We start from the raw sequence: 13,095 nt of genomic DNA on the forward strand, positions 1-13,095 counted from the left end.
TGTGTATTAAATAAACCTAACCTGTGCGTTCTCAAAGTAAACTTTACTTTGAGGTATGGCATATGTACGGAAAAGTGCCCTGCTCATAACTACAATGCCAAATGAATTTTCATAAGATAGACAAACTGTGCAATCCTCATCCAGACTGAGAAATGGAACATGACTAGCACCCAAGTGGTCCCCTTACACCCTACTCTGCTGCTATCCTCCAAAGGGCTGCCACTCTCCCGATGTCTAACACCACACTTTGTTTTGCCTGGAGCCACAATGTGTTTGACTTGGACAGCTCATTAAATAGGAAATAGTTCTCAGAACCTGAGCCCATGATTATAAGAATCTACAGGCTGAAGCATACAAAATACCCTCCATTCACAGAAGTGGTGGGTGCTTCCATCGTTTAATAGTCAGTCATTTGAAAATCGGGCTGACTGGGTATGGTGGCTCATGCCTGTAATCCCAGCACTTTGGGAGGCCGAGGTGGGAGGATTGCTTGAGCCCAGGAGTTCGAGATTAGCCTGGGCAACATGACGAAACTCCACCTCTACAAGAAATACAAAAAATAGCTGGGCGTGGTCGTGTCTCAACAGTAGGGAGCCAGTGAAGTGTGTTTTGCTTTTATAGGGGGTTCAATGGCATCCCCTACTGGTGAAATGTGGCTTTACACATCACATGCACTGACCCCTGGCCAGGGGTGTGAGCGGGTGGGTGGAGGTTAAAGAGGAGATAATTTCCCCGAGCCTGCAGGGTGAAGTCACCCATTCCCCAAGCACGGGGGATATTCTTGTGGTCAAAAGAAAAACGAGAGAGATGATGACAGAGAAATTCCAAGTTGAGAAGACAGTCTCCTGTCGGACAATAGGGCAGCCATCATCACAGAGCTGGCCAGCATTGTTCCTTCTCCCTGCACTTTAGGATTCCTGTTCAAATGTTTGTCCAAACAAGTATTTTTTTTTTTTTTTTTTGCTTTTTTAAAACAAGGTCTCGCTCTGTCGCCCAGGCTGGAGTGCAGTAGCATGATCTTGGCTCACTGCGACTTCCGCCTCACAGGTTCAAGCCATTCTCGTGTCTCAGCCTCCCAAGTGGCTGGGATTGCAGGCATGCACCACCATGCCTGGCTAATATTTAGTAGAAGCAAGGTTTCACCATGTTGGCCAGGGTGATCTCAAACTCCTGACCTCAAGCAATCCTCCCACCTCAGCCTCCCCAGGTGCTGGGATTACAGGTGTGAGCCACTGCAAAATATCTTGTTTTATCAGAGTAGTGAATAGATTCTTGCAAATACATCCACTTTATGGTCAACTTATAGAAACAGCTGTCCTGTAAAATGAGGCATATCCCTCCCACCATTCTTGGTTTGTGCTCACTGAAACTATACTTGAAATCTGACCACACATCTGCTTCTATGTTCTTGCTTCTAAATTTGGACTTCAAATGAATTCAGTGTTTCTAGACTTCCCCAGGAGCAGAACAATATATTCATTTTTTTAATACATCTGTTTAAAAAGACTTCCCAGCTTATTTGTCTTTCTTTTTTTTTTTTTCAAGATGGAATCTTGCTCTGTTGCCCAGGCTGGAGTGCAATGGCGCAATCTCGGCTCACTGCAACCTCCGCCTCCCAGGTTTAAGCAATTCTCCTGCCTCAGCCTCCTGAGTAGCTGGGACTACAGGCCCGTGCCACCACACCCTGCTAATTTTTGTATTTTTCATAGAGATGGGATTTCACCATGTTGGCCAGGATGGCCTCAATCTCTTGACCTCGTGATTTGCCCACCTCAGCCTCCCAAAGTGCTGGGATTACAGGTGTGAGCCACCGCGCCTGGCCTTTTTTTTTTTTTTTTTTGAGATGGAGTCTCACTCTGTCGCCCAGGCTGGAGTGTAGTGGTGTGATCTCAGCTCACTGTAACCTCTGCCTCTCAGGTTCAAGCTATTCTCATGTCTCAGCCTCCCGAGTAACTGGGATTACAGACACCCACCACCACGCCTGGCTAATTTTTGTATTTTTGGTAGAGACAGAGTTTCACCATTTTGACCAGGCTGGTCTCAAACTCCTGACCTCAGGTGATCTACTTGCCTTGGCCTCCCAAAGTGCTGGGATTACAGGCATGAGCCACCACATCCGGCCTCTAGCTTATTTTTCTAACACATAATTCCTCTGGGCATAATCAAGAGATAATCAGGAGTGCCCACTTGGTTCCAGGCACTACAGTGGTGTTGGGACAGACATGTTCTTTATCCTTCTGGAGCTTACTGACCAAAAGCAAGAAAATAAATAAACGAAACAGAGTCAGAGCATGATCAGTGTTTACAAAATGAAATTGGACCATGGTATGGTCTCTAGGGGTGGGGCTGATGAGGTCTAACTTAGACAAAATGATCAGGAAGGTCTCCCTGAGAAAGTGGCATTTGAAAAACCACCTAAGTGAGGAAAAGCTTCCAGCCATGTAGAGATCTGGGGCAAAAGCATTCCATGTCAGGGAACTGCAGGTGATTAGGCTCCTAGTAGGAACGTGCTTTGTGTGCTCAAAGGAAAAAGTGTAAGAGATAAAAATCAGATTGCACTGGGCTAGGGAAAGTTTGGATTTTCTTCTATGTGTAATGAATGGGACACGACGAGAAAGGTTTTAGATAGGGACAAAGTGTGATTGGTGGGGGTTTTTTTAAAATTTTTTTTAAGTTTTTAAGGTTTTCATTTTGTGATGAAAAAGTCAAAACTTAAAATGTTTCTGTTTTAAACTTTTTCTTTTGAGATAATTGTAGATTCATGCAGTTGTAAAAAATAATACAGAGAGATTCCTGTGTACCATTTACATGGGGATCTCAGTTTCTCCCAGCGGCAATATCTTGCAAAACTATGGTAAAATATCACAACCAACATAGTGACGTGATCATCAACATGCAGAAAATTCCCATCACCACAAGGATTCCTCATGTTGCCCTTTTATAACCACACCCACTTCCCTCCTGCCTCCACCCTTCAGCCCCTACCTAGCCACCATTTCTCTAATTTTGTCATTTAAAGAACGTGATTTAAATGGAATCATACAGTATGTAATTTTGGAGATTGGACTTTTGGCAGTCATCATAATTCTCTGAAGATCATCCAGGTTGTCGCATGTATCCGCAGCTTGTTCCTTTTCATTGCTGAGTAGTATTTCATGGAATAGATGTACCCCAGTTTGTTTAAGCATCCAACTGTTGAAGGACATAGGAGTTGTTTCCCATTTTAAGCTATCACAAATAAAGCTGTTACAAACATTTATGCACAGGTGAATATATCTTCATTTCTCTGGTATAAATGCCTGGGAGTGCAACTGCTTGGTTGTATGGTAGTTGCATGTTTGGTTTTTAAATAAACTGCCAAACTGTTTCCCAGAGTGACTGTACCCTTTTACATTCCCACTGGAAAAGACTGAGTAATTCAGTTTCTCCATACCCTCACTGTTTGGTGTTGTCACTATTTTTCATTTTAGCCATTCTGATAGGTATGTAGTGATATCTCATTGTAGTTTTAATTTGCATTTCCCTAAATGGCTAATGATGTTGAATATATTTTCAAGTGCTTGTCCTCTATCTGTGTATTCTCTTCAAGTGAAATGTCTCTTTGTATCTTAAGCCTGTGTTCTAAATGAATTGTTTGCATTTCTACTGTTGAATTTTGAGTGTTCTTTATGTATAGTAGATACTAGTCCTTTGTCAGATATGTGGTTTGCAAATATTTTCTCCCACTCTGTACCTTGTCTTTTCATCCTGCTATTTTGGTGCTGGCATTGATTTATGTTTTTATTCATTCACTTGGAGATCTTCTTGGTCCATGGTATTATGGGTGCTCTTTGATTGAAATCTGGATGTTTTCTGAGGCTCTTGATCTTATTTAGACCTTCTGCTTTAGTTGACCTTCTCTGATACTGCTCTGACAGAGGAAGAGTGGCTGTCACCTCATTACTGCCAGGTAGATGTAGAAATCCAGGTTCCCCTACTTGGCCTCTGTTGGCACCCAAGTTAGGGTCTAGTTATTGGGGGTAGGTGGGGGCTGGTAAGTGTTCTGGCTCCCATGTGGTCTTCTCTGACATGTGGTGGGGTGGCCTCATGACTACTGGGCAGTGGTAAGAGTCTGACTCTCCAGTGGCATCCTCTAACACCACCCCAGCAGGGAGTGGGAGGGATGCCTCATTACTGCTGGGGGAGAGGGGGGTCTCCACTGACACCTGGGTGTCAGGGGGTGGGGGCAATAATCTTTACTGGCTGGTGGGGATAAAAGTCCTGGCTCCCTACTTGACCTTCAATGACACCATCTCAGTGTCGGGGTGCCGTGTTGCAGCCTGGCAAGAGTAGAAGTCTAGCCTTCCCACTTGACTTTTGCTGGCAAGGTGAGTCCACAGGTTTTCTGTGCTGTTTGGCTGGAGTAGAGCAGCTATTGTCTAAAAGTTTCCTGCCTTCTAGGCTATCCCTTTAGTGGTCCTTTGGCTAGAGACAGCAGGCTTTTGTTGTGGCTTTTTTCCCTATATGTGCCCTCAGTTGCAGCTTCTCAATGTCAAGTATGGGATGATGAGGTGAAAAGGAAGTCCAGTGAACCCACAACTGGGCTACTCCTCCAGTCCCAAGCTCCCTAGGTTGTCTGCCATCTTCTCTCTACCTTTTAAAGTCTTCTTATGTTTCTTTTATATATAATGTCTAGAGTTTTTAGTTGCACTTTGCAAAAGGATTAGGGAGAAGTACGTCTATTACATCTTCCTGAAGCAGAAGTAATCATGTGTTTTTAAAAGATCAATCTGACCGCTGTGTACTATCTTCATCTTTTTTTTTTTTTTTTTTTTTTGAGATGGAGTCTCGCTCTGTCACCCAGGCTAGAGTGTAGTGGTGCGATCTCGGCTCACTGTAAGCTCCGCCTCCCAGGTTCACACTATTCTCCTGCCTCAGCCTCCAGAGTAGCTGGGACTACAGGCACCCGCCAGTATGCCCGGCTAATTTTTTTTGTATTTTTAGTAGAGATGGGGTTTCACTTTGTTAGCCAGGATAGTCTCCATCTCCTGACCTCGTGATCTGCCTGCCTCAGCCTCCCAAAGTGCTGGGATTTATTGTCATCTTCTTAAACCATCTGGGATCTCAGGCACCCTCAAAGAAGTGAGTCTGTTTCCAAAGCCCCCAGTTGGACAGTGACTATCCATGTCACCAAAAGCAAAAACCTCCATGTAAGCAGAAAAAACTAATAAATGAGATCCATAAAGCCTCTAAGGAGTGGTCTAATCTCTTTGTGCCTCTACCTCTCTGATAATTAACCACGAACAAAATGACAACTACCAAATAGACATAGGATCAAATCCCAAAAGTATCAAACAGCTCAAGAAGTCATCTGATTTGGGAGGCCAAGGCAGGTGGATCACTTGAGTCCAGGAGTTTGAGATAAGCCTGGGCAACATCACAAGACCCCATCTCTAAAAAAAAGAAAAATAAAAAAAAAAAGAAAAGAAAAAGAAAAATTAATTTAATTCTAAAAACAGAAAGTCAACTGAGACGTTCCCAGTTCCACACAAAACTGCAGTCAAACCGTCTAAGGGAGGAAAGTCACAGTGTGTATTCAAAACCTTTGAAAATAAGATTTAGTAAAACAGTTTGCTAAAAATTCTTAATTTGTAGACCCCAGGGACAAGTTTGTGTGTAGCAACTGATTGGGCCTGTCTTTCTTACCTCCTTGTTTCGTTTCTTCACTCCCTCCCCTCTCCTCATTCAGTTCTTCACCATCCCTCTGGCCTCCCTTTTCTCTATGGTCAGGACCTGTGCTTAGGAAGTGACCTTCCCCAGGCACTTAAGCCTGGACACGGATCTAATGAAAATGACCACTGTGTGCCAGGTGCCATTCCAGGCACTTTCTACTCATCAGCTCCTGGGAAGCAGGTAGTTGTATTTTTATTCCTATGTTAGCGATGATGGCCCTGAGGCCCAAGAGTGGGTCACCCTGCAGAGCCAGGATCCTGACCCAGACATAAAACCCATGCTCTTAACTGTGAGGTCACCGTGTCACTCTGCTCCCTTTCAGGGTTTTACCTGCAGTGCACATCTCACTGTGAAATGACAGCTTCATCCCCTTTAAGGGCAGAAGCAGACATGGCCTGCAGCCATGGTGACTTCTTTTGGTGGGAAGATGGTCCCAAGTCAGGTGCAGTCATGGGCCCCTAGCATCTGTATTGGGAGGAACCTTGGAAATCATCTAGCCCAGTGAATATCCCAACCCAGTCGTCTGAATCCTGCTATCAGAATCTTTTCCAGACCTGGAAAAAGTACTACTTAAAGAAAGCATGAAGTAGGTAAAAATACCATTGATGCAATTTATTATTTACTTGATCTTTTTCTTAAATGTGTTTGAAACATATTACTACCATAAGTGGATACCCTACATCACTTGCTGGGAGTAGAAGGGACACATCAAAGTAGATGTGCGACTGCACAATAGCAGTAAGATGAGTGCTGCACTCAGGGCCTCAGGATCTTGCTGGGATCCTTCTGGGGCCAGTAGCCCACCCTCCACCTGCCTCCACCTTTCCAGGTGTGCTCACTCCTCACAATGCAGCCTAGCCTGCTCCACAAGGGAGCCATCTGTAGAGGTGGGTCTTTTTGGTGGGGGGAGGGGAGGGAGATGGACTTTCGCTCTTGTCACTCAGGCTGGAGTACAGTGGGGCAATCTCCACTCACTGCAACATCCGCCTTCCAGGTTCAAGCGATTCTCATGCCTCAGCCTCCTGAGTAGCTGAGATTAACAGGTGCCTGCCACCATGCCTGGCTAATTTTTTGTATTTTTAGTAGAGACGGGGTTTTACCATGTTGGTCAGGCTGGTCTTGAGCTCCTGACCTCAGGTGATCCACCCACCTCAGCCTTCTAAAGTGCTGAGATTATAGGCATGAGCCACCGCGCCTGGCCAAAGTGAGTTTCTTGACGTGGATTAAGACAGAGTTTGCTGTCAGTGTCCCTGAAAGTAACAGTAATTCTACTTTCTCTTGATTCTGAGACACAGCTTTTTTCACATTTGAGCATTTCTCCATTTGAAACAGGTCCTAAGATAGATGTGTACATTTACTTAGGAGGGCTTTTTTTTTCTTAAAATCTGACATGAATTTTATGACATCTTAAAAAAAGGGTTGAGGTTCAACTACGGGAAATTGCTGTTTAGGAGTTAAAAATGGTCAAATAGCGGCACTTTCCTTTCGTTCAACCTAACAGCATATGGTGATACGTTCTCTTTTAGCCCTCATAGCAACCTCATCAAGCAAGTATTTTTAATCCTCTTTGGAAAAGAACACCAAGGCCCAGAGAAGCTGAGTAACTTTGCCAAGGTTGCAGAGCTAGTGAGGGAAGGGCCAGGACTAGGACCCCCTCCATCTGGTACCATTGTTTATGTTTTTACCACCACATAGAACTCCAGCCTGAGCCACCTATAAAGGACCTTTGGGATTAATCCTAGTGCTCCTTTCAGAAGAAAAGAAAGTATTTCCACATCTTTTTAGGAGAAGAGTGGAGTCAAAGGAGAAAAGGAAAGATGTCACCCCCCAAATTCACAGGACTCCATCTCAAGAGAGTTTCCTGGTAACTATGCCCTTAAGAATTTTGCAAGGCCAGGCGTGGTGGCTCATGCCTGTAATCCCCGCACTTTGAGAGGCTGAGGCAGGAGGATCTCTTGAGCCCAGGAGTTCAAGACCAGCCTGGACAATATAGTGAGACCTCGTCTACACACACGCTAACACACACACAATTAGCTGGGCACAGTGGCTCATACCTGTAGTCTCAGCTACCTGGGAGGCTGAGGTGGGAAGATCACTTGAGCCCAGGAGATCAAGGTTGCAGTGAGCTGGGGTTGCACCACTGCACCTCAGCCTGGGCAACAGGGAGAGACCCTGTCTCAAAAAAAAGAATTTTGCCTCACTCCCCTTTAGTTCTTTTGTATGACCACACAGTTCTGAGTCCAGAGGACCTGAATTTACTCCATCTGCACATCTAGAATTTTCTGTGAGAGACTTGAATGGCAAGTACCCAGCAGCATACCAATAACATGCACTAACCGGGTACTGTGTCCTCAGGCCTGGCCCCACCCACACCCACCCACCCTCCTGGACTCGTCCTGGCCTCCCAGGTCAGACCCTGCCTGTGAAGACCAAATGGCCTGCTGCCCTGAGACTGCAGCCTGTTATCCCTTTGGCCTAAAGCACTGTGCTTAAATGTGCTGCTCAGAGAATCCAGGCATCTGACCCAGCACAACCACCACCCATTCCCACCTCCAGAATAGAGCGAGCCTCAAGTTTGGTTGCTTCCATTCTATTGTCTTTGGGTTTTGGTCCAGGACTTACCAAGCCCATAGGATAACCCAGCTTATCATCACAGTCTGACCTATGGATCTCACCCCCTGACAGCAGTCACCTGATACGAATGACACCACCCCTCACACTCAGAGGGGCCCTCCTGGAGTTCAGAATCGTTTTGGGTCCCAGGTAACCAGGACAGATGACACTGGTGCTCCACTGCCTGGAGGAGGAGCACTGGGAAGGGCACAGGGCAGACACCTTTACAAACATGGACAGATTCAAGGATGCAGCGGGGAGTTTTCCCTTAGGACTCTGTTCCTTGAAAAAGAAGCAGCTAGAAAGCCTCGTGAAAGGCAGCATCTTTGGTGCCAACATGGTGTAGCACCCTAATCCTCTGCACAATGTTCAGCTCCCAGGAACCAGCCAGCGCTTGGCATTTAGTAGACGCTCAATAAATATTTGGAGAATGAATGAATGAATGAATGAGTGAATATGTAGCTTAGTGAGCGGGGAAACATTCCCTAAACCTCTGGGGAATGAATGGATGACGTGTAGGGAGCCCCCTGATGTTCAGTTAAAGCCTCCACCCTCCCTCTTTCTCTCTTCTGAACTTCTAGTGCTTTCATTATAATCATATTTCCATGGTGGGAAGTTTTAAATTTATTTTTAGAGGTGGGATTTTTGCCATATTGCCTAGGCTGGCCTCAAACTCCTGGGCTCAAGTCATCCTCCCACCTCAACCTCCTGAGTAGCTGGGACCATAGTCATGCACCACCATGCCCAATTTAAAAAAAAAAAAAAAAAAATTTAAAGACAGGATCTCATGATGTTGCCTAGGTGGGCCTCGAGCTCCTGGGCTCAAGCAATCTTTGGCCTTCCAAGCAGCTGGGACTATAGGCATGCACCACCATACCAGGTTTTTAAAATAGATTTTTTTTTAGGCCAGTTTTAGATCTACAAAAAAATTGAGAAGACAGTACAGAGAGTTCCCATATACCCCCTCACTCACTTTTCCCTGTGATTAGTAGGCTCTATTACTATGGTACAGTTGTTATAATTAATGAACCAATATTGATACAATATTATGAGCTAAAATCCATACCTTATTCAGAGTTCCTTAAGGTTTTGTTTTTGTTTTTGTTTTAGATTCACGGGGTTTATGTGCGGGTTTGTTACATGGATATACATGATGCTGAGGTTTGGGCTTCAATTGAATCCATCACCCAGATAGTGAACATAGGGCCCAATGGGTAGCTTTTCAGCCCTTGTCTCCTTCCTTCTCTCTCTCCCACCTCTTTTGGAGTCCTTGGTGTCTGTTGTTCCCAACTTTATTTCCATGTGTACCCAATGATCAGCTCCCACTTACATGTGAGAACATGGGGTATTTGGTTTTCTGTTTCTACATTCATTCACTTAGGGTAATAGCCTCCAGCTGCATCCATGTTACTGCAAAGGACATGATTTCATTCGTTTTTATGGCTGCATAGTAGTCCATGGTGTATATGTACCACGTTTTCTTTAACCAGTGCACCATTGATGGGCACCTTGGTGGATTCCATGTCTTTGCTGTTGTGAATAGTGCTGCAATGAACATGTGAGTGCAGGTGTCTTTTGGGTAGAGTGATTTCTTTTCCTTTGGGTATATGCCCAGTAATGGGATTACTGGGTCCAATGGTAGCTCTATTTTTAGTTCTTTGAGAAATAGCCAGAGTTCCTTAGTTTGTACCTGATGTCTTATTCTGCTCCTGGATCCCATCCAGAGTACCACATTACACTTCATTGTCATATCTCTTAGGCTACTCTCGATGGAGGCAGTTTCTCAGACTTTCCTTGTTTGGGGTGACCATGAAAGTTTTGAGGAGCACTGGTCAAGCATGTGTAGGCTGCCCCTCTAGTGGAATATGCCTGATGTTTTTCTCATGATTAGACTGGGGTTATGGATTTTTTCAGAGGGAAACCCTGGAGAGAAAGACATCTTATCAAGGGCACATTCCGTCAAGGTGAGTTATCACTATTGATGTTGACCTGGGCCACCTGGCTGAGGCAGTGTTTGTCGAGTTTCTCTACTGTAAACTTCCTCTCTTCCCCTTTTTCCATACTGTCCTCTTTGGGATGCAGTGAGCATGCACTGCCCTCACCTAAAAAGGGGGGAGTTGCACCTCCTCCTGATCATTGTTATGTATTTGAAGATTGTCCATTCGGAACAAGCATGGCCAGCCCTTATATTTACATTCTCGGGTGATACAGTACACATTGAAGTTAGAAAGAGAGGTCAACTGGGAGTTCCAGCAGAGGAGGGGTCTTGCCTTGCCTGCTTCTGTGGCCCCAAAAGAGTGCCTTTCACACTGCAGGACACCTCTTCCATGTTTAATCAATACCTCCTGAATCGAGTTAAACCACCATCACTGTCCACCAAAAAAGAAAAACTTGCAGAAGAGTCTACAGACTGTACACGCCTCTCTCAAGGGCACAAGAGTCCAGGAAATGGGTTCTTATTGCTTCACTCAAAGTTGATTAGATGGGAGCTGATTCACCAGCGAGATGCACGAGACACACCCTGGTATAGACGAGTGAGACCTCATCCCTAACATTCATAATACAGTCTGTACAAAGCATTTTTGCAGATAACAGGTCTTACCTTTTTTATGACCAGCCAGTACTTACCAAGTGTCCACCATGTGTCTGGTACTCTGAGTCATAGAGATGATGAAATATGGTCCAATAGATGTAAACTTTAGATGAGATGTGTTAGTTTTCTATTGCTGCAGTAACAAATGACCATAATTCAGAGGCGTAAGGCAAAACCTGTTTATTATCTCATGGCTTCTCTGGGTTGGAAATCTGGGTGCAGTGTGACCCAGCTGGGTTCTCTGCCTAGAATCTCAAGGGCAAAATCAAGGAGTCAGCAGGATTGTGTTCCTTTCTGGGGGCTTTGGTGAAGAATTTCTTCCAAGCCCATTCAGAGATTTTGGGTAGAATTCAGTTCCTTGTGGCTGTAGGACTGAGGTCCCACTTCCTTGCTGACTGTTGGTGTCACACTTAACTCCTAGTATGGTTGCCTGAGTCCCCTCACAAGCTTGCCATGTGGCCCCTCCATCTTCAAGCCAGCAACAGAGCATCAAGTCCTTCTCAGACTGGGATCTCTTTGTCATCTTGTTCTCCCCTCTCCCTTCTGAAGTCCTTTTCTGCCTCTGCTTTTAAGGGCTCATGTGATTACTTTGGGGTTGCCCAGATAATCCAGGATAATCTTTCTATTTGAAGGTCAACTCATGAGGAACTGCTATGCTCTTGAATGTTTGTCCCCCCAGAATTTGAATGTTGAAGTCATAACCCCCAAGGTGATGATATTAGGAGGTGGTGTCTTTGGGAGGTGAGTAGGTCTACAAAAGAGACCCCAGAGGGGCCTCAGCACCCCTTCTACCACGTGAGGGCATAGCTAGAAGGCACCATCTATGAGAAGGTGGGCCCTCACCAAACACTGAGTCTGCTGGCACCCTGATCTTAGACTTTGCAGCCTCCAGAACTGTGAGAAATAAATTTCTGCACTTTATAAGCCACCCAATTTAGAGTATTTTGTTAGCAGCCTTAATGGACTAAAGCACTAACCTTAATTACTCCTGCAAAGTCACTTTTGCCATGTAAAGTAATGTGTTCACGGTCCCAGTCCCAGGGGTTATTAGGGCATGCAATCTTCTAGGAGGCCATAATTCTTCTTACCACACAGTGCTTCTCAGGCATGAATGTGCATGGGAGTCACCTGCAGAGTGTGTTAAAAATGCAGATTCTGATTCAGTGGACCTGAATGAGAGTGTGTATTTCTTACAGGATCCCAGAGGATGCTACTGCTCGTGGTCTACGGAGCACGTTTTGGGTGGCAGGGCTTTAGGCCAGAGGAAACAAATTTATAGCCCACAGCCCAGGTCAAACCCATGAGAGAATTTCAGTGCATGGAACCTGTGGTTCTCAAACTTAAGGGAATGTCAGTATCACCAGAAAATTTGTTAATATGCAGATGCCTGGGCCTCACTCCCAGGGTTTTTAAGTCAGAAGGTCTGGGGCGAGGCCCAAGCATTTGCATTTCTAATAAGCTCCCCGGTGATGCTGGTCCAGGGACCACACTTTAAGAAGAACTGCATTAAGCCGGTAGGCAGGCAGTTATTTTTATGGGTATTAAGTGAAGGGAGCACTGAATGCCCTTTGGTTATAAATCCTCATCTTTGAAAGTTGAGCCTCTTTGTCCTTCAACTATGATTATGCCTCTGTGAATCACATCTGAGGTGACACTGTTCCTTCTGTGATCTACCCACTTTAATTGAAGGGTTTGGATTTTCTTTTATATGCCAAGCTGTATGCTTCTGCCTTGGGAACACAATGAAGTGGGTAGATTTAAGAACAGCTTGAACCATTCACATCACTAGTGGCCTAGTGGCCCCAAACTCATCTTTCAAAACTCAAAAGAATATTTATTGTTTTTTATCACAAAAGCAATGCTTGTTTGTTGTAGAAAATATAAATAAAAGAAAAAACATCCTCATCTCACCCAAAGGTAACTACTCTATTATTTTAGATCTTTTCTATACATATCTGTCAATCCAAATATATTTCTAGAGGGTTTTATTGCCAAAAAGACATGGTACAAACTGTGTTGTAACCTACTTTTCTTCCTTAATCTATTGTAAATATTTTTCAATGTAACCCCTTTGAGCCCCTAGTTTCAACACCCTTTATCCAATAAAAAGAAACAAAATGCTCTGTTTCATTTTTCCTCCTATACACCAGCAGCTGGAGGGAGATTAATGAACGGAA

The 13,095-nt window shown here is 44.7% G+C and overlaps 1 protein-coding gene across 2 annotated transcripts in view; it reads left to right on the plus strand.

Annotated features, from left to right (window-relative positions):
- Positions 1-13,095, plus strand: part of ABTB3 (ankyrin repeat and BTB domain containing 3) — a 347,983-nt gene that overhangs the window by 309,906 nt on the left and 24,982 nt on the right. The gene's annotated exons all lie outside the window — the stretch shown is intronic.

This window comes from Pongo abelii, chromosome 10, assembly GCF_028885655.2.
Source record: "Pongo abelii isolate AG06213 chromosome 10, NHGRI_mPonAbe1-v2.0_pri, whole genome shotgun sequence".
In the NCBI taxonomy this organism is placed as follows: Eukaryota; Metazoa; Chordata; class Mammalia; order Primates; family Hominidae; genus Pongo; species Pongo abelii.